Source organism: Rhinichthys klamathensis, unplaced genomic scaffold (genome assembly GCF_029890125.1).
Source record: "Rhinichthys klamathensis goyatoka isolate OS25496 unplaced genomic scaffold, OSU_Roscu_1.1 h1tg000350l_1, whole genome shotgun sequence".
Classification (NCBI taxonomy): Eukaryota; Metazoa; Chordata; class Actinopteri; order Cypriniformes; family Leuciscidae; genus Rhinichthys; species Rhinichthys klamathensis.
The window spans coordinates 1,014,122-1,041,509 of NW_026606862.1; the positions used below are offsets into that span (position 1 = coordinate 1,014,122).

Sequence of the window (27,388 nt, forward strand, 5' to 3'; positions counted from 1 at the left end):
TCAATTTATATTTTCTTCAGTTTCTTGAAAAGTTACGTTCATTTTTATCGGCACAAAAATAATTCCATACAAACACTGCTTTAATGAACAATGTCTAATTCACTTTCTGGAAATTAAAACATCCTCTTGACATATTTTCTTCTTTCTGGACCAACTTGTCCTTGAATGTGTTGAAACTCCTTCTGCCATTTCTATTTCATTCGCTTTTAACCCTTTTATTAATCTGTGTTTTTTATACTGCCTGTTAATTGTATAACGAGTAGTCCTATAGCTCAAAAAGTCGGTCACTAGAAGACTGGACCCAGTTTCCTCTCGAGCTGCAGCTGCTTGATTTGTTTGTTGACAGAAAGCTCTTCAACGGCGAGAATGTGGAAAACAGCCGTTATTCACGTTTAACATCAGTTTATAATAACACACAGACCGCTGGGTTATAATCACTTGTTTTAGATTGAGGCTGGTTTGTGAAAGGTTTACAGTGCAGAAGCCTTCCCTGAGGGCATAACTTCCCTATTGTGGTTTGTGAACACGGATGAGATCTCTCTGATGAACAGACGCTGAAGGACTGACACACACACACACACACACACACACACACACGCCGTTACTCAGAGGATTCCAGCTCATCTGGTCGAGATCCCCCAAACACCAGTGGTTAGCTCTGGGTTACAGCACAACTGCTCTCAGACTCACTCATGAGGGGAGTTACACCAGATAACGAAAGTAAAAGAGGAGACACCATTCCGAAGCTTTCGTTAAAATCTTGTGGTAAGTTCAAAATGTATCAGGGTATTCTTCATGTAACCATAAAATGAGCTGCTTTTGGTGTTCCTTGAATGTGATTCAAACCCGGATCATTATATTTCGACAGCTTAACTGTTCTGAACAAAATGACTGATTTGTAATCGTTTAAATCGTATAAATTATATTGTAATTATCATTATGCATATTTCAAGATCATATGACGTCAACAAATTTATTAAATACGTTTTCATATGCAGTGTTATTGAACGTACAGTTATGATATTGTAAACTACATTAAAGACCCAGTGTTTGTAGATTATGAGAACTGATTGTCACGAGAATTTGCTTTTATTACTTTCGCTTTTACTTCAAGTGTGATAAATTCGACACAGTAGGCTACAACAAGCACATTGCTGAATAATACTAAACTTTCACTGCATCCAAATTACTACAATTTACAAAAGTTTTATCACTTTTGTTCATGTAAATTTACCACACATGTATAGCCGAATATAACCAAACTCAACTCTGAACTGTGTTCACTGACTCTGCAGTGCAGCTGATGTTCTGCTGAACTTGAAGGCACAGTTCACCCCAAAATCATCATTTACTCTCCCTCAAGTTGTTCCAAACCTGTAAATGTCTTTGTTCTGCTGTACACAAAGGAAGCTATTTGGAAGAATGTTTGCACCAAGCAGATCTCGCCCCCCATTGACCATGGTAGGGGAAAGTACTATGGTAGTCAATGGGGGGTGAGATCTGCTTGGTTGCAAACATTATTTTTTGTGTGAACTATCCCTTTACCAGCATTTATGCTAAATTGAGTTTAATTTGTATTGCCCTGAACCTTAGCTGTATAATACAGAAGTACTACAAGGAAGTTATACATCTTTTTTAACAAAGCACTAGTTGTTGATGAGTGCTTTTTTATTTTTTTCAATGTTCTGACTAAAAACACTAAACGATGTTCATTCAATCATAAAGGAATAGGAACTTTAAATTTCAATTACATTACAATATTATGGGGAAGGTATTTAGACTGCAATGTCCTGCAGTTATTTTACAACAAATTATATGATTTCATATACTGCAATGTACTACGGGTTAAAACGTTTTAACTGCAGTACAGCATCCCTGTACAACATAAACTGCACATTTATTACATAGATAAGTATGCAAAGCTACTCATAAATGTCTGTCTATACTTATTGAGGAAACTGTTGTTGAGGACGCTGACTGTAAAATGAGTTCTCCATTGGCTGTGTCGAGCGGTGATCGACCCGTGAAGAATCGACCCTCGGCCTTCAGCGATGCAACAGTGACAACTGACCCCAGGTAAGACTCTAACTGACCCCAGGTAAGACTCTAACTGACCCCAGGTAATACTCTAACTGACCCCAGGTAAGACTCTAACTGACCCCAGGTAAGACACTAACTGACCCCAGGTAAGACACTAACTGATCCCAGGTAAGACACTAACTGACCCCAGGTAAGACTCTAACTGACCCCAGGTAAGACTCTAACTGACCCCAGGTAAGACTCTAACTGACCCCAGGTAATACTCTAACTGACCCCAGGTAAGACTCTAACTGACCCCAGGTAAGACTCTAACTGACCCCAGGTAAGACACTAACTGACCCCAGGTAAGACACTAACTGATCCCAGGTAAGACACTAACTGACCCCAGGTAAGACTCTAACTGACCCCAGGTAAGACTCTAACTGACCCCAGGTAAGACACTAACTGACCCCAGGTAAGACACTAACTGACCCCAGGTAAGACACTAACTGATCCCAGGTAAGACACTAACTGACCCCAGGTAAGACTCTAACTGACCCCAGGTAAGACTCTAACTGACCCCAGGTAAGACTCTAACTGACCCCAGGTAAGACACTAACTGACCCCAGGTAAGACTCTAACTGACCCCAGGTAATACTCTAACTGACCCCAGGTAAGACTCTAACTGACCCCAGGTAAGACTCTAACTGACCCCAGGTAAGACTCTAACTGACCCCAGGTAAGACACTAACTGACCCCAGGTAAGACTCTAACTGACCCCAGGTAATACTCTAACTGACCCCAGGTAAGACACTAACTGACCCCAGGTAAGACACTAACTGACCCCAGGTAAGACTCTAAATGACCCCAGGTAAGACTCTAACTGACCCCAGGTAAGACTCTAACTGACCCCAGGTAAGACTCTAACTGACCCCAGGTAAGACACTAACTGACCCCAGGTAAGACTCTAACTGACCCCAGGTAATACTCTAACTGACCCCAGGTAAGACTCTAACTGACCCCAGGTAAGACACTAACTGACCCCAGGTAAGACTCTAACTGACCCCAGGTAATACTCTAACTGACCCCAGGTAAGACACTAACTGACCCCAGGTAAGACTCTAACTGACCCCAGGTAAGACACTAACTGACCCCAGGTAATACTCTAACTGACCCCAGGTAAGACTCTAACTGACCCCAGGTAAGACTCTAACTGACCCCAGGTAAGACACTAACTGACCCCAGGTAAGACTCTAACTGACCCCAGGTAATACTCTAACTGACCTCAGGTAAGACACTAACTGACCCCAGGTAAGACACTAACTGACCCCAGGTAAGACTCTAACTGACCCCAGGTAAGACTCTAACTGACCCCAGGTAAGACACTAACTGACCCCAGGTAATACTCTAACTGACCCCAGGTAAGACACTAACTGACCCCAGGTAAGACACTAACTGACCCCAGGTAAGACACTAACTGACCCCAGGTAAGACACTAACTGACCCCAGGTAAGACACTAACTGACCCCAGGTAAGACTCTAACTGACCCCAGTTAAGACACTAACTGACCCCAGGTAAGACTCTAACTGACCCCAGGTAAGACTCTAACTGACCCCAGGTAAGACACTAAGACTCTAACTGACCCCAGGTAAGACTCTAACTGACCCCAGGTAAGACACTAAGACTCTAACTGACCCCAGGTAAGACTCTAACTGACCCCAGGTAAGACACTAAGACTCTAACTGACCCCAGGTAAGACTCTAACTGACCCCAGGTAAGACTCTAACTGACCCCCAGGTTTGTGTTTACATAATATATGTGTGTGTATAATTATAAATACATGCATGTATATATTTAAGAAATATTTGCATGTACATACTGTATATATATTTATACATTTAGCTGACGCTTTTATCCAAAGCGACTTACAATTGCTATATATGTCAGAGGTCGCACGCCTCTGGAGCAACTAGGGGTTCAGTGTCTTGCTCAGGTACACATTGGTGTCTCACAGTGGATTCGAACCCGGGTCTCTCACACCAAAGGCATGTGTCTTATCCACTGCGCCATCACCACCCCTACATCACCACCCCATACATAATTCCCTGCTCCTCCCCTTCATGGCGGATGGCAGCAGGCTCCGGGCCCACGGCGAGCGGCGGCGACTCCTCCGCTCCCTCGCGGACGGCAGCCGCCCCTCCAGCACCCAGGCGGCCGGCAGCGAGCTCGACCGGCCCCCCGGCAACTCACTCCAGCGCACCGCCTCGAGCGTCCATGGTGACGGACTCTGCCCACCATGCTCGACGGCACCGCGGATTCCCCACAGTGGCGAGGGCTCTCTGACAGCGCGTTCCTCCTTCTTCCCGGGTTTCGGCACCAGTGTAACAAGGTTCAGTTGTTATGGGAAGAAGGAGGCGGGAACCGGCGAACATTTCAAGAGTTGAATAAATCAATAAACATACAAAAATGAAAGTATAAGCCAGCAGCCCCTCGCGGACGACTGCAGGCCACACAAAACAGAATCAAAACACAACATAAAATCAGGCTTGTTCCTCTCTCGATCTCCACTGTCGTTGCTCCTCCTTTATGCTTCCGCTCCTCTGTGAGAGATACGCAGGGCCGGCGCTATGGTGGGGCATTCGAGGGCCGTGCCCCCCCTAGCGGTCATTGATGCCCCTCCTACCGCAGTTGCTAATACAATGCTAAATCATAAATCAGATGTAGGCTATACAATACCGATGTCCAGCAATCTATTTAAATAGTACATTGTGTTTAATTTGTCGTTTAATGAGATCTAATATGTGTTGGTGCCAAGAATTTTCACGTGAAGAAATGGATATATCCAATCCAACTTTTTTTGTATGTGCTTTAATGGTCCAGTGGCAGAACTTTAGACAAGCGTGTCAGAGATTCTGGGTTCTAATCGGCACTCATATAGTTTTTTTTTCCTCATTAAAACCGATTATGTTTATTAGTGGTTGTATATCAAGCACGGACACGTTTGTGTGCATTTTACTTTGTGATTTCACCGGAACGAATAGTGATTTCTCCGCAACGGATTAAAACGCGCATCCGTGTGAAGACTGTGCGCGGCAGCGCGAGCCACAAGAGAACACTTTATCTGCACCACTGATCGCAGTCAACGAGCACTTTGATCACTTGATTTCAAAAACAATACATTTCAGCATGCTAGATCACCTCTTATTTAACAAATGAGTGCTCTGCTAGTTAACTGGATATGTTTTATTTATTTGTATTGGTACATCCGTGCCGCGAGATGTTTAAAAGTGGTGGGGACAATATCGACCCTGGCAAAAAGTGGTGGGGAAATTCGTAAATAATAATTAATAATAATAATAATAATAAAAGCCCCTCCATTAGATCTGCTCTGGCGCCGACTCTGGAGATACGAGACCGGTGCGTCGCGCAGGTGTAGCTCATCAGTAATCACGCCACTCGTCCTGCTTGCCACAAAGTGAATCAATCAAAACTAACTTTAGCTGGACAATAACTTTATTCTAGAGCTGCTGTAAAGCCAAACAATTTCTGTTACTGTAATTTCCTATTATCACTATATAAAGCAGTTTTGAAACAATCCATATTGTTAAAAGTGCTATATAAATGAAGATGACTTGACTTGATTACACGAATACTCACTGAGACAGCATTTTGACATAGCTTTGTGTGTATTTAAGTGTGTAAAAGCACAATAAGACGTGAAAGAGAATTTAATTTGATATTCGCACGCTGACTGATAGGTGCATTCAGTGAGCATGAATGTGTGTGCACAGAAACTCGTCTTAGACAGCTTAAGTATCAAATTGATTGTATAAACAGGCAAGACTTAAAAACACATGCGAATGATTGATTTTCGTGACAATGCAGTACTGACCCGATCTCGCGAGTGACAATTCTGTCAACTGTCCGGAGCATATTTCACCGAATTCCTTGAAAAATTCCATTTACTCGAATCCGAGTCCAAGTTTGAGAACCCAAATTCTAGCCTTAAAGGGATAGTTCACTTTGAAATAAATTTTTGATATGTTTTAGCTTACCTCAAGGGCATCCAAGATGGTATCTTTGGTAGATGGTAGGTGTCTTTGTTTCCGCAGTAGTTTCAATTTTGATATTTTTAAATCAAACCGTTCTTGTCTGTCAGTCATATAATGCAGGTCTATGGGGTCCACCTCAAAGAGCAGCACAGAGAAGTCCAAATTAAACATGATTTAATGACTCGTAAATGTAAGTACACATTGATGGCCTAAGACACTAGACGGGTGCTTCGGTCTGCGCAAGCGCCGGAAAGCGCCGGAAGTGATCTCTCGTGCGGTTGCGAAAAAAAATCAACGTTGTCTGTAGATATATCGAAATCGTCTTCCATTGCGATTTCCTGTATATCTAAATATGTTTAGATCTTCACAGTGAACGGTAACACTTCCGAAATCTCTGTGTAAACAATGAGTGACGTACACGCGCGAGAGATCACTTCCGGCTCTTGTGCAGACCGAACCGCCGGCGCCCTCAGATCACTTGGACGTGGCTGTGTTTACAAGAGGTAAAACCGATATAAATACTGTTGGTTTTCTCACACAAACCGCTCGTTTCGTGTCTTAGGCCATCAATGTGTACTTACATTTACGAGTCATTAAATCATGTTTAATTTGGACTTCTCTGTGCATGCTCTTTGAGGTGGTGACCATAGACCTGCATTATATGACTGACAGGCAAGAACGGTTTGACCTAAAAATATCAAAATTGAAACTACTGCGGAAACAAAGACACCTACATCTTGGATGCCCTTGAGGTAAGCTAAAACATACCAAAAATTAATTTCAAAGTGAACTATCCCTTTAAAGTTATACCATTTAAGAGATTAAGAGATTACCCCTTTAATTCACCGCACATGGTCCCACTTTATTTTAAGTGGCCCTAATACCTGTGAACTTACATGGTAACTACATGTGTACATAGTATTTAACTACAGTGTAAATACACATTGGTACATATCTACAGCTGTAATATTTGTGTAACTACACATATGTAACAACCCACGGAATGGTATGTGTAAGTACAAATGTGTAACAGGACATTGGTAACAACACTTTTTCACTTCAGTAAGTACACATGTGTAACAGGAATTATGTAACTACAATTTGTAACAACAATATATATTTACACAAGTTATTTCACTTCCACATGCAGTCTTAAATACTGCAGTTACCAGTTTGGAATACACTGAAACGTTATAGAAACCATGATGATTCCTATGTTTATACCATGTATTTATGACTGGCAGGACTAATGTTGAATTACAACTTAATTTTCTCCTTGTGATACCAGTGTACATACATGGTAACTCCCCAGGAACTGTCCACTTAATATAAAGTGTAAAACGGTCACAACTTACTGTGTAAACCTAAACATCTGTGTAACACTATAATAACGGTGTACTTACATGGTAATTCTGCAGGAACTGTCCACTTAAAAGTAATTTAACAATTGCATGGGTGAAATGCCCAAGTATTAAACCTTGATCATTTCTGAGTAAACAATGTATAGAGGACTGCAAAAAGAAGAAGAAAAAAAAGCAGTAAAGCTAAACAATGTTTATTAATACACATTACACTCAACAGTGTAACAGATTCTGAAGTAAAACGTCTGTGTACCTGCAGCTGGGTTAACACTAGAACAGCACAGGGTCCTTTAGACTGCCTAACATAAAAATAGAAAAACTCTGCCACTGTGAAAGGAAACCTGCTTTTAACATACTGACATGGTTGGAAATTAAATACATTTATATCCAAACTGGTAACTGCAGTATTTAAGACTGCGTGTGGAAGTGGAACAACTTGTGTAAATGCATATTGTTGTTACAAAATATAGTTACATAATTTATGTTACACATTTGTACTTACACATACCATTCCGTGGGTTGTTACATATGTGTAGTTACACAAATATTACAGCTGTAGATACTATGTACTAATGTGTACTTACACTGTAGTTAAATACTATGTACACATGTAGTTACTATGTAAGTTCACAGGTATTAGGGCCACTTAATATAAAGTGGGACTGTTTAGGTCATAAATGCTAAGCAGGTGTAGCGATTAGATGCGTATAAAATGCTAAATATAACATACTTCAACAACATTATATGACCAAAATCCATATTAGATCGCGATTGGAAGTTAATACAAACACTCAATACACAAAATGGCTGAATACAAACAAAGAATAATGATAAAAGAAAAAAGAAGATTAAGTCTCATACCGGCAGAGATTTGTGGAGAGAGAACAATATAATCGAGAATGGGCAGTTCTCTGCGGCAGACATTACAGTGCAGAGGAGTTAGAGTGGCCATAAATAATTTATTTAGCATTTTATGAGCCATCTCACATTACATGGTCTTAGGAAATGTTCATAAACTGCATAGTTTTAGAGATATCATCCTCAGATTTGAAGTGAAGAATGAGCACACTTGTGGCTTCACCGTAATTGTGGTTATGAGTTGTTATACCACAGCCACATTATATTTTATACATTTAAAAATATATATTTTTGTTTTTTATGTTTGAGCATATATATCTCCATATTAATAACAGTCTGAGTAATTCTTCCCAAATTTCGGCTTTCTAAATATATGTTGATTATGTGTCTGTCAGGTGTGGGGTTGAGGAGATGAAGCGAGGACTCAATTACAGGTAAAATGGGTTTTTAATAAGTATAAAAAAATAAAACGAATACAAACAAAAACTACCCCGAGGGGGAAAACAAGACAGACTTGACTTGGAAAACAAAAGACTTGATTTGACTTGACTGGACTTGGCAATAGCATCTAGGCAGGACACAAGAGGTACATTCGACAACGAACCAGCACAGGACTGAAAACACAAAGAGAATGAATAGGGAGCAAACAAGACAGGTAACGAGGGAGGACAGGTGGGGCAAATAAATCCATAATCAGGTAACAAGGTGGGAGGGGCTAGACAATCGACAGGAGAGCACATGGCACAAGGAAACACATGCCAAGCCATGTGCTCACACCAAACGAGACATGAACACGCAGCTAATGAAAACATTCATAAGCCACGTGTTCACACAAAACATGACAACATGAAAGCACACAGCCAGTGTAAAACAAGCTGTGTGCTATACAGCACAAGACAAAACATGACATGAAAGCATGCGGCCGATGTAAACAGAATCGAAACCAAACTAGACAGACGTGTCGGGATCCAAACACCATGCCCCGCACATATAACAAGGCACGTAGACAACTGAGTGCACGGCTCGAGCACGCTCAAAACCGCGCACTCAGACAAAGACGAGACAAAACCGGGAGTGTCAGAGCTCTGTCACCAAGAAATGAACTAGACCGAAGTGACAGAACCCTGACAGTGTCTATCCAGAATAACTTATGAGCAGCAACCTTTTTATTTTAGATATGTCATTTAAGCCCCACTTGCCAAAATGGGGTGTATGTAGTAAGGGGTTAATAGACAAACAACAAATAGGTCTAAAATGCCATTTTTTTATTATTATTATTTTTTTAATCTTTCGGTAGTATCAGCAGGAGGCAAAGACAGAGATCAGAATCTCCAGAACCCAGCGGTGTGTCTGTGAAGAGTAACAGATCCATGATGCAACCCCATACATTCAGTGATGCAACAGGGTCCTCTGACCCCAGGTAATAACTAGCTATTTTAGTATTTGGCAGACACTTTTATCTAAATAACAGAGGTTTAGATGTTGATGTTTAATTGAAAATGTTTGGTTTGATGTCACCATTATGAAGATCAGTGTTTGCTTTAGTTGAGCTCTTGACCCTTGACTTTTTAACATCAGTTTTCTGTTTCTCTGGCTGCTTTTACTATTTTTGCAAACCACATATGTTATGCTGATAACGATAACAATACAGATATGACCATAATGGAGATCAGTGTTCACTTTAGTTGGGCTCTTGACCCTTGACTTTTTAACATTAGTTTTTCTCCTGCTGCTGTGACAATGAGTTTATAAAGCACATTTGTTATGGCAAGAAAAGGCCAAGATGAAGTTGATCGGGTATTGTTGGCTGTTGTGATGATGCTGTAATCATCTTGGACTTGTCTGATTCACTGATCTCTTCCTGTGTCTAATCTTTGATTTAATGGGTATTTTAATTTTATATTTATTGATTATAATATCTCTGTGAATCTACAGCATGAGATCCAGAAATGTTTCAGTAATGAGTTGTTTTGAAGGATATTAAAATCATATAGGGCATAAAACATTTTGAACTCCTGCATGACTTAGACACACACAGAGATCAACAATCAGCATATGAATCACAACAATCGTGACAATCAAAAGTTTCATGTCGCAATGCATGCTGGATGCCAGCATAGTGCAAAACTCCCAACATGCACCTCTGCATGAATAAATTATGCAGCTGAATGGTCTTTTTTATTGCCACCATTGTTGAGATTCATGTGCTGATTTTTTATATCTTTGTGTGTCTAAATGACTCTGTTGCTGTTTTTAGTTTTTTTGTATGATGTGTTTTTAAAAATCATTCATTATAACTGATTGCTATTGGAACTCTTGCTGAAGATTCACAGTGGTGAATCTTTTGATAAGGAATTAAACACTGGATGAGATCAGTGGATCAAGAGACTATATGATGGTTATGATATCAATACATAACAATCACCATAAGGGCGCCATTGACGTTGGGAGGAGCCATGGAGGAATACCGATGAGGGCCGGCATGGGGCTGACCGGAGATGACGACGGCGAGGATGGAGCCCACCGTGCAGCCGATGAGCCGAGATGGTGGAGAGATGGTGAAGATGTTTTTGGCAGCAACGGAGCTGCAGCGACGACCTCCCGAGAGCGAGGTGGGGATCCGGAGGTCTGAGGGCGAGTTGGGGCGACCGAGGGCGGAGGTGGAGCGTGAGGTGGGGTGGAGCAAGCCACAGCAGAAGGGGTGGAGGACCAGAGAGCAGCAGATGGTCCGCAAGTCCGTAGCGGAGGTGAAGCGATGTCTGACCTCGGTGGAGCCGACGTGCCAAGGGAGTCCAGCGAGACCGAAAAGCGGATGGTCCACGCAGAGGTCGAGGGTGAAAGGAGTGCAGGTGCGGGAGCCAGGGTGACAGGTCGAGGCGGAGCGTAGCGCACCGAGGCTGCAGGCGGAGCCTGGGCTCCTCATGCCGAGTAGAAGATGGCTCCCAACAGGTCTGAGGTGGTACTACGCTACTGAGAGGCAGAGGTGGTGCCAGGGTACTGAAGGGTGAAAGAGATGACTGGGTGGCACAGATGGCTGGAGAATGGGGGAGAGACAGAAGTCCAATGCAGAAACAAAGAAAAATATAGTGTTCGGGATAGTTTGGAGAGGTGGTGGGAGAAGGAGGCTGGACAGGGCTAGCGAGACAGGTAGAGGACTGACAGGTTCAGGACTGACAGGTTCGGGCAACAGTACAGGGGCCATCACATGTCCCCAAGATGGTGTAACTGTGCAGACGTGTTTTGTCCTTGTTCTTGTAATTTAGTCCCCGTTATTTTATTTTATTTTTTCCCTTGTCTTGCCTTCATCTACGACTTTATAAGTTATGAGCTAAGAAATTGCCCGTCAACATTTCTTTCCGCTATTGTGTGGTATTATTGTGCTAACGCCGACCGGCGTTGGCTAGCCAATAGCTAGCTAACCAGCTATAGCTAGCAGCCTCCAACTGTTGTTTTGAGCCGGCCGGTTAGCGCTTTTCCTTGGTCCGCCTCCCTGGACCCCGGATTCGCCTGCTGACCCGCACGGCGCGCCATCATCAGCCTGGATCATCACAGCCAACCAGTTATCTGGAACGGATCCGACAAACGGCTAACGAACTACGGCTAGCGGCATTGTTCCGGATTCGGCTTATAGCTTGTCTCCCTGCTGTCGTCGGCTAATTATCAACATAGCGACTAATTCTTAAAGCAGTGACTGTCTACTAGTCCACTCTACATGTTCACCGGACTTTCACTGGACATTTGTCTCATCATACAGCCGAAGCATCTCAGTCAGCTCACCTCGGTTTGTTGATTAGCCGTGGTCACATACCATAGGCTGGAGGATAATAACAGCATACATCACGGTAACGTACTGTTTTTGTTTAAGTTAGACCGCAGTCTCAACATCGATTATCGTTTTTGCTCAGTTTTTAGCTATTATTTGTGATTTCCCTGTTTTGTTTACATCAAATTATGTCGTGTTTTTTGTTGTTTTTGTTTTCTTTTACTGCTCTACTCTCATGTAGATTACTTAACCCCCTCTGCTTTAATTATGCAAATTCTTCTACTTTATTGATTACAGAGCCAGGCACCTCTGGCATATTTTATCTGTCCAGAGATGCAATCTCTTTTTTTATTACTTTACACTTAGGTCTCCCTCAGCTGAACACTCATACTGTTACACCTTTGGCTTATTACACTGCACTGCAGTTACTGTATTATGATCTGATGCCCTTTTCCTTGTATAATGCTACCCGCTGTTCTAAACGTCCAGTTCTTAAAGCCATGTGCTATATTCTTATTTTTCTTCTCCTTTGCTCATCTGGAGACGTAGAGCTCAACCCTGGCCCTGAATCCCCTAGTGCCTTCTCTGAGCCCCAGGCAATCTCTTTCACTGATTTTTGTGAACGTAAAACCCTTGGGTTCATGCACATCATGTCACGGCCGGTTGAAGTGAACAAGAGAGTAGGATCCATTTGCAGTATTTATTAAACATACAAACTCTAACTACAGAAACGTGAACTCAGGAACAAGAAACACGGTCAGGACAGAACAACCAGCTCACAAACATTAAGCACTCACAAAGACTACACAAGACACACAGGCTTAAATAAGCTAACATGATAACGAGAGGGTGTGGTCAATGGGAAACACCTGGGAAGAGTATTAACACGCAGGGAACAATTAACCAAGAACATTACAAAACCACAAGACTAAACACATGACCACTAAACATGAACCCAAATACAGAAACACAGAACTAAACACGTGACACATCAACATTAGAAGTCTACTCCCAAAGCTAGACTTACTTACAGCTCTTGTACATTCAGCCGAGCCTGATATACTAGCCGTATCCGAATCCTGGCTTAGGAAGTCTGTTCACACCACTGAAATAACAATTCCCAACTATAATATCTTTCGGCAAGATCGAGTTATGAAAGGTGGTGGAGTAGCAATTTACTGTAGAGATAAGCTACAGAGCTCAGTTATCTTGTCCAGATCTGTACCCAAACAGTTTGAACTTTTACTTTTGAAAATCCAGCTATCTCTGAACCAGGCTATTACTGTTGCTGTCTGCTATAGACCCCCTTCAGCCCCGTGCAGTGCACTTGACTCCATATGTGAACTCATTGCCCCACACCTATCCTCTGAGTTTTTATTGCTTGGTGACTTAAACTGGGATATGCTCAATCCCCCAGTTATTCTACTTTCTAAGCTTGATGCACTTAACCTCACACAGATTATAAATGAACCTACCAGGTTCAACCTTAAATCAGCAACGAAGGGAACCCTCATAGATTTGCCCTGACTAATTTGCCTTGTAAATACACCTCTGCTGTTTACAACCAGGATCTTAGCGATCACTGTCTTATTGCCTGTGTCCATAATGGGACTGGGGTCAAACGACCACCCCTCATCTCTGTCAAACGCTGTCTAAAACACTTCAGCGAACAGGCTTTTTTAAATGATCTGAATGCTTTTTCTTGGTTAAACATTAGTCTTATTCCGTCAGTAGAGGACGCTTGGCTGTACTTCAAAAGTGAATTTCTCTCTGTTTTAAATATGCATGCCCCTTTTAAAAAGTTCAGAACAAAAGATAGATATAGCCCCTGGTTCACCACAGAACTGACCTCCCTCAATCAACATAAAAACTTTCTGTGGCGTACCGCGCTAACCTCAAACAAGCCCAGCGATATGCAACTTTTAAAAAAAGCCAGAAACAGATATACTCAGGCAGTTAGGGAAGCAAAGGCTCACTTCTTTAAAAAGAAATTTGCTTCCTGTCACAACAACTCTAAAAAGTTTTGGGACACTGTTAAAACTCTGGAGAACAAGGTTAGCTCCTCCAAACTTCCTACAGCCCTAAAATCAGATAATATTGTTACTACAGATAAGGTTAAGATTTTAGAAAATTTTAATAAGCATTTCGCTAAAGCCGGCCACGCCTTTCATCGAGATACTCTTCCTAAAGCTAGCTGTTCTACAACCACAACGCCCCCGTGCCCAGCCCCTTCCTCACACTTTTCCTTTACTTTTATTCAGACAGCCGATGTATTGAAAGAATTGCAAAACCTGGATCCATGCAAATCAGCTGGGCTGGATAATCTGGATCCTTCATTTTTAAAATTATCTGCAAATATTATTGCTGCCCCCATCACCAGTTTATTTAACCTATCTCTCTTATCTTCTGAAATCCCAAGAGATTGGAAATCCGCCGCAGTCATTCCCCTGTTCAAAGGGGGAGACACTCTTGATCCTAACTGCTACAGACCAATTTCCATCCTACCCTGTCTTTCCAAAGTTTTTGAAAAACTGGTCAACAAACAAATTGTCAGTCATCTGGAATCCCACCGCATTCTTTCCACTATGCAGTCTGGTTTCCGTGCTGGTCATGGCTGTACCACGGCTACCCTAAAGGTTTTGAACGACATCATAACCGCCATGGATAAAAAGCAATATTGTGCAGCCGTCTATATCGATCTGTCCAAGGCTTTTGATTCGGTTAATCACCGTGTTCTCATTGGCCGACTCGATGCCCTGGGCTTTTCCCATGACTGCCTCGCCTGGTTCTCCAACTATCTCGCCGATAGGGTCCAGCGTGTTAAATCGGAGGGCCTGTTGTCGGGACCCATGCCTGTCTCTATGGGGGTGCCACAGGGCTCGATTCTCGGGCCGACTCTATTTTCCCTCTACATCAACGATGTGGCTCTCGCTGCTGGTGACTCTCATATCCATCTTTATGCAGATGATACCATCCTGTACACGTCAGGCTCTTCGTTAGATACTGTGCTCAAAAATCTCCAGGAGAGTTTCAATGCCATTCAACATTCCTTTGGAAACCTTCAGTTACTACTAAATTCTGGTAAAACTAAGTGTATGCTTTTCAAGCGATCACTGCCAACACCTGCCTGTCTACCTAGCATCACCATGCTGGATGGGTCTGAACTTGAATATGTGGATACATATAAATATCTAGGTGTCTTGTTAGACAGCTCTCTCTCCTTCCAGCCGCACATTAACAAATTAAGATCTAAAATTAAATCTAGAATCTGCTTTCTCTTCCGCAATAGGGCCTCCTTCACTTATGCTGCCAAACTTGCATTGGCGAAAATGACTATCATTCCAATGTTTGACTTTGGTGATGTCATTTATAGAACTGCCTCAAATTTTCTGCTGAAAAAACTGGACGTGATTTATCATAGCGTCATACGTTTTGTCACAAATGCCCCATACAACACCCACCATTGCAAGCTCTATGCATTAGTCGGTTGGCCGTCTTTAACTACTCGGCGTTTAATTCACTGGTATCAACTTATATATAAGTCTCTGCTTGGCAAAGTTCCCCTGTACTTAAGCTGTCTAGTTACCATTGCTCTACCCACTCGCAGTTTACGATCTAGTTGGTATATCGCCTTAGTCACTACGAAAGCCTGCACAACATTCGGCCGCCAATCCTTCCAGTTTGCAGCCGCCAATGATTGGAATGCATTACAAAAAACCCTAAAACTTGAAACACTCATATCACCAGCTGCTTTTAAATTACTCCTCTCTAAACAATTGTCCTATTTATGTACCTGCTAATTATCTTCAACTTTTCTACTTTATCCTGTGCCCGTATTGCACAGTTGACCTCTTTCACCTGCATTACTGTCATACCTGCTGACTTTCTTGTACTACTTTTTTCAAATGCTCTTTCCCATAAATGACCTACCTGCTAGACCCACTGTAATTCTTGTATATCCAGTAAAATGTTATATATTTTTTTGTACTTTGTATTTTTAAAATATTTTTAAAATATTTTAAAATATATTTTCTAGTGCCTTAGCTATGCTGCTCAACAGGATTCATATACACCTTATTCTGTTTTCTTGACCCTGTACTGCTGTATTGTGTTCACATTGTGTTAATTTGTAACTGCACTTCTGTGTTATGTGTACTTATTATGTAATTCTATGTTGTCTTGCACATTTATTCGCCTTATCTTGGCCAGGTCGCCGTTGTAAATGAGAATTTGTTCTCAATCGGCCTACCTGGTAAAATAAAGGTAAAATAAAAAAATAAAAATAAAAAGACAAATCTCCTCTCTAAAATCAAGTGTCCTTGCCAAAAACGCACTCTCAGTAGCGGGTCACCTGGTCAGGCGCGCATCTCAGGCTCTTTGGTGATGTGGTCCTCAGTTGTTCTGGTGGGTGAGGGCTCGTACATCGTGGTGGTCTCCGTCGCACTAGCTGCGGTGGGCTCAGGTAGTCGATCCTCGCCATCCTGGTTGTCCTGGCTGGGCACTGGATGGGGAGGGAGGCTGGCGGCTTCCTCGACGGTGAACGCTGATCCGCAGGACGCCAGCACACGCTCCCACATATGTTGCCTTCGAGGAACCTCCCTGGATAACTGCGCACGTGTCGCGGCGTTGAGTCCAACATCCAGCAATGTGACAGGCAGTTGTCCGGGACGGTGGTCTGATGGGCGAAATCCAGAAATGTTTCTAAATGTTCCTCGAGAGAGGAACTGAACATATATACAGGTGTTAATGATTGTGACTGATGAGTGTACAGCTGAATGTAATTAGTGTCCGTTACAACAGATGAGTGACGAAGGCAGGTGAATGCTAAACATAACGAGTCCAAACTAACGTGAATGGGACACAAAATGTATTTTAACAGCAATAAACTGTAAGTTAAAAAACAATAATATACTGGCAACACTTATGCTTTATGTTGCTTTATTTAACTGTCAGTGCAACTAGTAGTTGCTGATCTAGTGAAAATCTTTAGTGTACTAAAATTTAATTATTTCACAGTAATAAAATGCTCACATTATTAGCACATTATAAATATTAGTTTATGGCAGTTGGTCAATTTAAGGCAGTCGATTTTTGCAAATGAAATGAATTAACTCATTTTATTTTATTTATTTTTACTGGTATTTTTACAGTAACATACTGTATATTACAGTAAAGAACTGTACAATTAACTGTAAATGACTGGCAACAGTGTTGGCTGTATTGTACCATTAATTTGCGAGACAATGTTTTACAGTGAATGTAAAATGCTGTTTTTGTCTATCTTCTTGGTATCTTAAGGAGGAAGAGACAGAGATCAAAATCTTCAGAACCCAGTGGTGTGTCTGTGAAGAGTAACAGATCCATGATGCAACCACATACATTCAGATATGCTACAGTGACCTCTGACCCCAGGTAAGAACTAGCTATTTTAGCATTTAGCAGACACTTTTGTCCAAAGTGACTGACAGTACATTCCAGAAGCCTGCAGTTGGTGAGTGAGTGGCATCTCTGGTACCATTTCAGAGAGGCACAAAGTCATTTTCTTGAAAATTTTACTGAACCTCAATGGAAACATCTTCCCATCTAATCTTTGAAATTTGTATTACATAACTACTAATGTCATTTCCCTTTCAGTCGCTCACGTTCGACGTGACGACGTAATTGCAGTGTTACTATATACACTAAACTATAGTGTTTAGTTACTATATACACTAAACTATAGTGTTTAGTTACTATATACACTAAACATTAGTGCTGTCAAAATGAATGATTAATCCAAGTGATAAATTAAAAATTAAAATAACTCATAATCATGATTGATACCTTCCTGATTGATACTTTCCTGGTATGTACTATGCTCAATTTTATAGCAGGGCTCTAAAGTTTTGAAGACAGGCAGCAGTAGTGACAGAATCACGTGAACAATTGGATTAGCTTTTTTTTCTTTGGTTGTTGCATTAAATCTTTCCCAGATACAATAGTGCTATTTTCTGATTGGCTATTGTAGCCCCTTTCTTTTTTTTTTTGATTGGCTGATAAGTGACCTGATTTGGTTCTGATTTGACTGCAGAACTCCAGGGGATACGCGCTTGATTCCTGCCGGTTCCATAGTGAGAGGGGCGCGGCCAGAGACATTTTGGGCGCTGCGGCATATTAAATATATTATAAACAGTTTTTCCGCGAGAGAAATACAAAAGACCGAAATGAGTGACTGTGACGCTCAATGCGTGACACTTGAGAGCTCTGCTAATGGCGGAATGGTATATGTTTATACTTCTCATCCAACCACAATCAAATGCACTCTATCTAGATGGCGCGATTTATCTGGATAGGTTTTTTTTTTTTTTTACGATGACAAGCAGAAATGAAAACAAGCCGAAATGAAATAGCAGTAACAAGGCTATTTTTAAAATGTAAGGAGTAGAAATAGCCTACAGATAATTGCGTGAAAATGTAAGGAGTAGAAGTAAAAAGTCGGCTGAAAAATAATTACTCAAGTAAAGTAAGCTATAGATACCCAAAATGTGTTTGGACAGAATACGAGACAGTTCTTTATTAAATTAATAAAAGATCAAATACAAGAATACTGGCTTCTAAACCTCAAGAAATGCCACAATCAAGACCTCGGAGCAGAAATAAGTGAGAAAACACCTCACATGTGCCGCTCACAGTATAAGGGTCTTTCCTTGCGATTAATGCTTGGATAACACGCTTAGGACTACGTCTCTTTACATTTAATAATAATAATAACAACAATAATGTCTAGTGCGGTGGCTGTGATATATATAAACCTACCAACGTCCATGCCATGATTTTTGGAATTACTGATCGCGAGAGGAAAAAATGACGTTTTAGTCACATAATATCGTTTAATGGAAACGCCGTCATTTCGCAATAGTTTTTTTTATCGATATTTAGAAAAAATCTGTAATGGAAACCCGACAGCGTTTACCATAGACTAACTTCTCAGAGTTATAGTGTTCATTATACTAACCATTCAACTCCGGATTGATTCTGGAGGAATAAGCACCGGCAAAAATCCGTCCTCCAACGCAAGCTCATGTTTTGGTTCAGATCGTGCTCGAAGAGGAGGGGCTATTCGCGTCTCCGTTGTCAGTTTGTGAGAGTGGGAGGGAGCAAGCTGCGCGCAGCTCTACAATAAAATAAAATTTTACCTGTATTAAATAGTTAAAAAATCTGAAAATCAATCCATGGCGGTCAGCGTTGATATTGTGGCGGGCCGCCACAAATTAATGAATGTATGGGAAACCCTGAATTGGGATCACTTCAGGGAGCCCTATCAACTTCGAGTGTCTACAGAACGAGCCAATGAACGTTGGCGTCCGTGAGAAGCGTCACGCAATAGTTGCCTCTCGTGTTTGGGCATTCAGCACGCTGAGGCAGCTTTTGTGAATAGTTCATGTTCGCATTGCGGGAATATGACTATGACAGCGCTGAGATCGAGACCTGCTTACCTCAAGGGAGGTGCAGTCCCCTCGCCTATGCCCCGATCTAGTGTCTATTCTGGACCTCAGAATAGACCTACTTCTGTGCATGGTCAGGGTGATCTGAGGATTACCGTGAGGGCTTCCCCACCAAGGCAATCTCCGTGGGTCCCTCACGCCTCACAAGCACAGCCGCCGTTGGAGCCTCCAAAGGAAAGTGCTGGTCCTTCTCATGGACGACCAGCCGTGTCCTTTGGAGCTCCACCATACGACCAGATGTCTATCGCAGCATAGGAGGGGGAGCTTCAATCCTCTGGAGATATAGATTCGGCTGCGTTACCCCCTTCAGGGAGTGTAGCGTTTCCCGAGTTTGATCCAGAATGGGCGGCTATGCTTTCCCGGGCCGCCGAGAAGGTCGGGCTTGTGTGGAACTCTCCACCACGTCCCGAACCTTCTCGGTTGGACGATTGGTTTCTCGGGGCGGGCCGTGCTGGTTCTCAGCGCGCCACCCCGGTACCATTCTTTCCGGAAGTGCATGAGGAGCTTACTAGGACGTGGACGGCGCCGTATAGTGCCAGAAGCCGTCCTAGTGGCTTCTCCCTCCTCAACACCCTCGACGGCGGAGCAGCTAAGGGATATGTGGATGTCCCGCCGGTGGAGCGTGCCGTCGCGATGCAACTGTGTCCGGCGTCCGCTTCCTCCCGTCCAAGGCATGTAAGTTTTCGTCCGGTCTTACGGCGAAGGCTTACAGAGCATGTGGACAGGCTGCTTCCGCCCTCCATGCCATGGCGCTTATGCAGGTCCACCAGGCCCAGGCACTCATGGACATGAACGAGGGTGGTTCTGACCCAGAGCTCCTCCGGGAGCTCCGTGTGGCAACTGACCTCGCTCTCCGAGAGATGAAAGAAACCGCACGTTCAGTCGGTCAGGCGATCTCCACCTTGGTGGTCCAGGAGCGCAACCTTTGGCTCAACCTGGCGGACATGAGGGACACCGATAAATATCGGTTCCTGGATGCCCCTCTGACGTGGTCGAGAGCTTCGCCCAACAGTTCTCGGCCGCCCAGAAGCAGACGGAGGCCATCCGACACATCCTTCCCCGGCGGACTGCTGCTGCTCCCACCCGTCCGCCGGCCGCAGACCATCCATCCACTCGTCGCCGAGGTCGACCTCCTGCGGCGTCCTCCGCTCCCGCTAAGCCTTAGCAGCAGCAGCCACCATCCAGGCCTCAGCATGGAGCAGGCCGCAGGATGTCGACCACACACGTCCAGGCCGCTGCCAAACCAGGAGGCAAGCGCAGGTGCAAATGACCCTGAGACGGGCGACCCAGAGGTGGACCAAGTTGCTCTTCAGGAGGTGGTGAAGGCACCGCTCCTTCCCCCGGTGGAGGGCCGGGCGGAGAATCTTTTGTTTCCTTTTCTTTCTGTTCCGCCACTGACCCACGGGCCAGTGGTACCCACATTTTCAACAAAAGAGCAATTTCTGAAACCTCTGGGTCCCAAGAGGGCGCGCTTGGCGGTCGACGACGCTATGCCTTGTCACCCTCAAGCCCCTCTTTCATCGCCAGTGAGCAGTAGTGGCTGTGTTCCGGACGCACTGACGCCTCCGCACACTCACTCTGCCATTCGACGTAAGCAGGTATGTGTTGCACCACACACTCAGTCCCCACAGTCGGGTCCCTGCATTCCGCCGCGCTGCCCCACCACGGTTACGTCTGTGGTGCCGTTGGGCCCACGTACAACGGGCATGTAGCTTCAGGTCTGTGGACGGGGCCTCAACTGCATTGGCACATCAACTGCCTCGAGTTGTCAGCAGTACATCTTGCGTTGGGCCGCTTCAAAACGCCGCTACAAGGCAAGCATGTACTGGTCCGACGAATCGTGCCTAGAATTCGGCCCAGCTAACTCTCCCGTGATCCTGAGACCCCGGCCTGGATACGTGCCCAAGGTTCCTAACACTCCCTTCCGGGACCAGGTGGTGAACCTACAAGTGCTGCCTTCGGAGAAGGCAGCACTTGCACCTGGCTTTTCTCTGTCCCATCCGCGCTCTGCACCTGTATGTGGACAGAACGCAAAGCCTCAGGACCTCAGATCGTCTGTTACGGAGGCCAGCAGAAGGGAAAGGCTGTCTCCAAGCAGAGGATGGCCCACTGGATAGTGGATGCCATCGCCTTGGCTTACGAAGCCCAAGGCGTGCCTTGCCCGCCCGGGTTGAGAGCCCACTCCACTAGGAGTGTCGCTTCTTCTTGGGCGCTGGCACACGGTGCCTCGCTGACAGATATCTATAGAGCTGCGGGCTGGGCGACACCTAACATGTTCGCTAGGTTTTATAGCCAACGTGTTGAGCCGGTTTCTTCCTGTGTGCTCGCTTCAACCAGCCGGTAACACCGAAGTTCCCGCTCTAGTGTCGGCTTGCTGCGCCACTCCCCTCCACAGAGCGGATACGTGCGCTTTTTACTCCAGTCGAGTTCCCCACTCAGGCGAACCCTGTGAGTTCCTCCGCACCGCTTCGGCAGTCGGACGTTGCCAGGCCTAGTGCTCGTATGCTTGTGTAACTTGTGCTAGGCTGGGTTCCCATATGAGTATTCTTCCACGACCAGCTCCCTGCGGTGAGCCTGTGTCTTTCCCTTGGCAGAGTCCGCTCTGCCGTCACTGTCTGGTGTAGCCTCACCGTTCTTAGGCTGGAGCCACCCCATGTGACATTCCATATGTTGCACTGCTCCTACCAGCCAGTCCATATGTGTATTCTCCACGTTACCTCCCTTCGGGCAGGATGTGGCTTCCGCAGCGTCCCCTTCCTCTGGAAAGGCACGCTTTCCCAGCGTTATCCAAGAGTTCCACTGTGTGGGTTATAACGGAGCAGCAGTCCGAACTCCCTCTACGCAGGCCTTCCCCCCCAGCCAGTTGGGGGTCTGAGAGTCTTGCGTAGGGCGCTGGATATGGCAGCAACCGATGGCGTTTTCCATAGGATCCCAATTACGTCGTCACATCGTCGTCACATCGAACGTGAGCGACTGAAAGGGAACGTCTCGGTCACTAATGTGACCCTCGTTCCCTGAAGAAGGGAACGGGAGACGTGACGCCCCGCCGCCATGGTTGCTGACCATCGCTGTACAGCCATCACAATCTCGGCTCCTCAGCGAAAAACAATGAGTGCGTGTGCCCGCTTCCTGTTTATACCCGCGCTGCGGGGTGGGGCGCATGACGCTTCTCACGCACGCTAACGTTCATTGGCTCGTTCTATAGACACTCGAAGTTGATAGGGCTCTCTGAAGTGATCCCAATTACGTCATCACGTCGACGTTATGTCTCCCGTTCCCTCCTTCAGGGAACGAGGGTTACATTAGTAACCGAGACGTTATATTGCAGATAGCTATACAAAAAGTATATGTAAAATGTTGTTTAGTTCTTCTCAGTATCAGTAGGAGGAATAGACAGAGATCAGAGTCTCCAAAACCCAGTCTGTGAAGAGTAACAGATCCATGATGCAACCCCATACATTCAGGGATGAAAGAATGACCCTTGAGCCCTTGTTAACCCTTTAAGCGCCAAAGTCGCAAAAATGCGACAAGACGTCATACTTAATAAAACAGGCTGTAGATCCTAATATGGTGTAATATCTAATTTGTATTCCCTACCACTAGATGGCAGACATGTAATACTCCGATTCAAGATCAAAATGACGTCATGTTCCTATTCAAAGTGTTGGAGGAAACAGCAGAGCAAGTGAGCGATCGTGTCATTGATGCGGAAGCAGTTCAGTTCAGAGCGTCTGAGTAAATTGTGATATTTGTGAGAGAAAATCGTCAAATGGCTAATAAAAACTTGTACCGTGAGGATGTGTTGCAAATGTTATTCGCCGATTCTGACTCTGAAGGGGAATATTTGCCTTTTGTAAATGACGATCGGCCGTCTAATGATTGCGCTTCTCCCGGTACATCTTTGCCGTGCAATGGTGCCGCCCGCGCCTCTCCCGGTACATCTTTGCCGTGCAATGGTGCCGCCCGCGCCTCTCCCGGTACATCTTTGACGCGCAATGGTGCCGCGCGCGCGCTTCTCTCGGTACATCTTTGACGCCCAACGGGGATGGGGGTGGCAGGGGTGGACGTGGTCTTTTCCTGAATATTACTGATGAACTGATAAAAAATTAGGCTACTGTTCACATGTGTTTTACTACTAAAGTATTGTAATATAGTAATAATTTAGTAGCCTACTTTCTCCTATTTTATTGTTGGTTTCCTCTTTTCCGATCATTTGGAATGAGGATTAAAAAAAAAGAAAAAAAAGCATGTAAATAAATTCCAACATCAATTCAATATCTACTATTTCCTGAATATTACTGATGAACTGATTAAAAAGTAGGCTACTGTTCACATGCGTTTTACTACTATATAGTATAGTAATAATTTAGTAGGCTACTTCCTCCTGTTATTGTTGGTTTCCTCTTTTCTCATCATTTGGAATGAGGATAAAAAAACAAGAAACAAAAAAAAAACATGCAAATAAGTTCAAACATCAGTTCAATATCTACTATTTCCTAAATATTATGAAATTCAAGAGGGCCGCCCCCTGATGACGTCATAATATGCAAATTAGATGAGTATATTTACACCCCACATAAACTTTCAGTCATCCCCAACATTTTTCTAATTTACTAGTAGATTTCTATCTTTAAGCCCTTTCAAGCCACAAGCTTTTGAAATTTTGATGTCAAAATCCAGCATTTAAAAAAAAAAAAAACTTGGCGCCTAAAGAGTTAATTTACTGTAGTGCAGTGTCAGATGAATAATTATTTAAGAAACTCAATGAAACAAGGGGGTGTCAAAGTCATATCCAGTAACCAATTTATTTCTGATGGTCTCCAACAGTCATTGTAATCGCTGTGTCCGTGCTCTTTTATTTTTAATTTTTCTTTTCAGCAGGAGGGAGATTCATGAGCTGATCAGGTCTGTGCCGTCCTCTACATCCCACTATCAGACCCATATCAGGCAGGACAAATCTGAAGCAGTCCTACAGACACACACACTGGAGACTGGAGACCTGCAGAGAGTCAAAGACCAGCACAAAACCAGCATGAAGAACAAGTACAAGAGATTATTTGAGGGAATCAAACTCCAAGAGAATGAAACTGTCCTGAACAGGATCTACACACAGCTCTACATCATAGAGGGAGAGAGAGAAGGAGTGAATGAAGAACATGAGGTTTTACAGATGGAGAAAACAGCCAGAACACAACACTCACAAGACACTCCAATCTACTGCAATGACATCTTTAAAGCTTCACCTGAACCAGGACACCAGGAGGAAGAGCAAATCAAGACTGTTCTTACTAAAGGCATCGCTGGAATTGGAAAATCCGTCTCTGTGCAGAAGTTCATTCTGGACTGGGCCGAGGGAAAAGCCAATCAGGATGTAGATTTCATGTTTGTTCTTCCATTTCGAGAGCTGAACTTGATCCAAAATCATCAGTACAGTCTTCATAGACTTCTTGTAGACTTTCATCCTGAACTTCACAATCTGGACTCAAAGATGTATGAGGAGTGTAAAGTTGTGTTGATCTTTGATGGTCTGGATGAAAGCAGAATCACACTGATGTTTTCAGACGCTCAGGAAGTTTCTGATGTGACTGAGACTTCATCAGTGGGTGTGTTGATATCAAACCTCATGAAAGGAGATCTGCTTCCCTCGGCTCTCATCTGGATCACCTCCAGACCAGCAGCAGCCAATCAGATCCCCTCCAAATACATCAACCGTCTGACAGAGATTCAGGGGTTCAATGATCCTCAGAAGGAGGAATATTTCAGGAAGAGAATCAGTGACGAGCATCAAGCCAGCAGAATCATCTCTCACATCAGAAGAGCAAGAAGCCTCCACATCATGTGCCACATACCCGTCTTCTGCTGGATCTCCTCCACTGTGCTTCAGAAGCTCCTGGAAGAAGATCTGAGTGCAGAAATCCCTCAAACTCTGACTGAAATGTACATCCACTTCCTACTGATTCAGATCAACACAAAGAATCAGAAGTATGAAGAGAGAGATCCAGAGAAACTCCTGCAGTCCAACAGAGAAGTGATTGTGAAACTTGCTGAAGTGGCTTTCAAACAGCTGATGAAGGGCAATGTGATGTTCTATGAGGAGGACCTGATTGACAGCGGCATAGACGTCACTGACGCCTCAGTGTATTCTGGGATTTGCACTGAGATCTTTAAGGAGGAATCTGTGATTCATCAGAGGAAAGTTTACAGCTTCATTCATCTTAGTGTTCAGTAGTTTCTCGCTGCTTTCTATGTGTTTTACTGCCACATAAGCAGCAACACAGAAGCATGTTTTGATTCACTGCATAAACTTCATAAAAGAGTAGTTGATGAAGCCATTATGACCAAGAATGGTCAGTTGGATCTGTTACTGCGGTTCCTCCTGGGTGTCTCACTGGAGTCCAATCAAAGACTCTCACAGGATCTACTGACACACACAGAGAACAGCTCAGGGAGCATCAGGAGAACCGCACAGTACATTAAAGAGAAGATCAATGATGGACATGGACTCTCCACTGAAAGATCCATCAATCTGTTCCTCTGTCTGCTGGAAGTGAAAGATCAGACTCTGTCCAGAGAGATTCAGGAGTTTGTGAAATCAGACAAACACTCAGAAAAGAAACTCTCTCCTGCTCACTGCTCAACAATCTCCTACATGCTTCAGATGTCAGAGGAGGTGCTGGATGAGCTGGACCTCAAGAAATACAACACATCAGATGAGGGTAGAAGAAGACTGATACCAGCTGTGAGCAACTGCAGGAAAGCTCTGTGAGTTAATTACTTTTATTAAAGTTAAGAACTGTTTCTGCAGTGTGAAATTATCCTCTCTGAAAGGAAATTATAAGTTGTGACATTTGCAAGATTTAAATTGACATTGAATTTTGCAGAGAAAATAGCCTGTTTAATAGTTTATTAACTGAAAATTGTGTTTTGCTTTGTTCCAGTTTTGCTGGCTGTAATCTCACTTCCCAGCATTGTGAAATTGTGTCATCAGCTCTAAATTCCTCAAACTCTGTCCTGAGAGAGCTGGATCTGAGTAACAATGACCTGCAGGATTCAGGAGTGAAGAGTGAAGAGTCCAAAGTGTCAGCTGGAGATACTGAGGTATATTATGCTGGTCATAATGCTGATTAGGTGTGTAACGATACACGTATTCATATTGAACCGTTCGGTACGAGGCTTTCGGTTCGGTTTTCGGTACGCATTTTTAAACCGAACGGTTCGTTGGACCATTTTTCCTGCCGACCAAAATGTCGTTATTTCAAATGTAGGCGCGTCGCGCGTGGCAAGCGCGCTCATAATGTAAGAGACGCTGGCGTGACCACAACCAACATCAAATGGCAAATGTAATGTAAGCGGAACGAAACTGAGCTACTCGTTATTGTGTGGTTGACGGACCGTTTATCAGTTTGGACCAATGCAGCGCGAGCCGATCTTCATCATCAGCACTGTTACTACACAGCGAAATCCAGTAAAGAAAGCATTTGAATTCGCCACTGAAGTAATACCATCGCTGCGAGATCTAGTGAGAAACATTCACATCTCTCCGTTATTAATGGATCAAACAGCGCTGACGTGGAAACCAGGAAGAAACATTGTGCCATGAATGAACTATCCAGTGTCCACAGATCAGCAATATTCACCATGGGTTTACTGTAGTAACACTACTCACTGTAACCATGGAAGTTTGGGAGGAATAGTAGGCTATAATGCTTTCAAGTAACATTACGTTACGTTTTATTTTGACATTATGTATACAATTGCTGCCCTTAAATGTTAATCTGAACTAAAATAAACCTTTGTTTATAACTACTACAATATTACATTTCATTTTGTCCAAGGAGCTGTTTTGTTTT

At 43.7% G+C, this 27,388-nt stretch overlaps 1 protein-coding gene and 1 pseudogene across 1 annotated transcript in view; both read left to right on the plus strand.

Moving 5' to 3' along the window:
* Positions 1-27,388, plus strand: part of LOC130068971 (stonustoxin subunit beta-like) — a 77,396-nt gene that overhangs the window by 45,070 nt on the left and 4,938 nt on the right. The gene's annotated exons all lie outside the window — the stretch shown is intronic.
* Positions 686-26,304, plus strand: LOC130068945 (protein NLRC3-like; annotated as a pseudogene).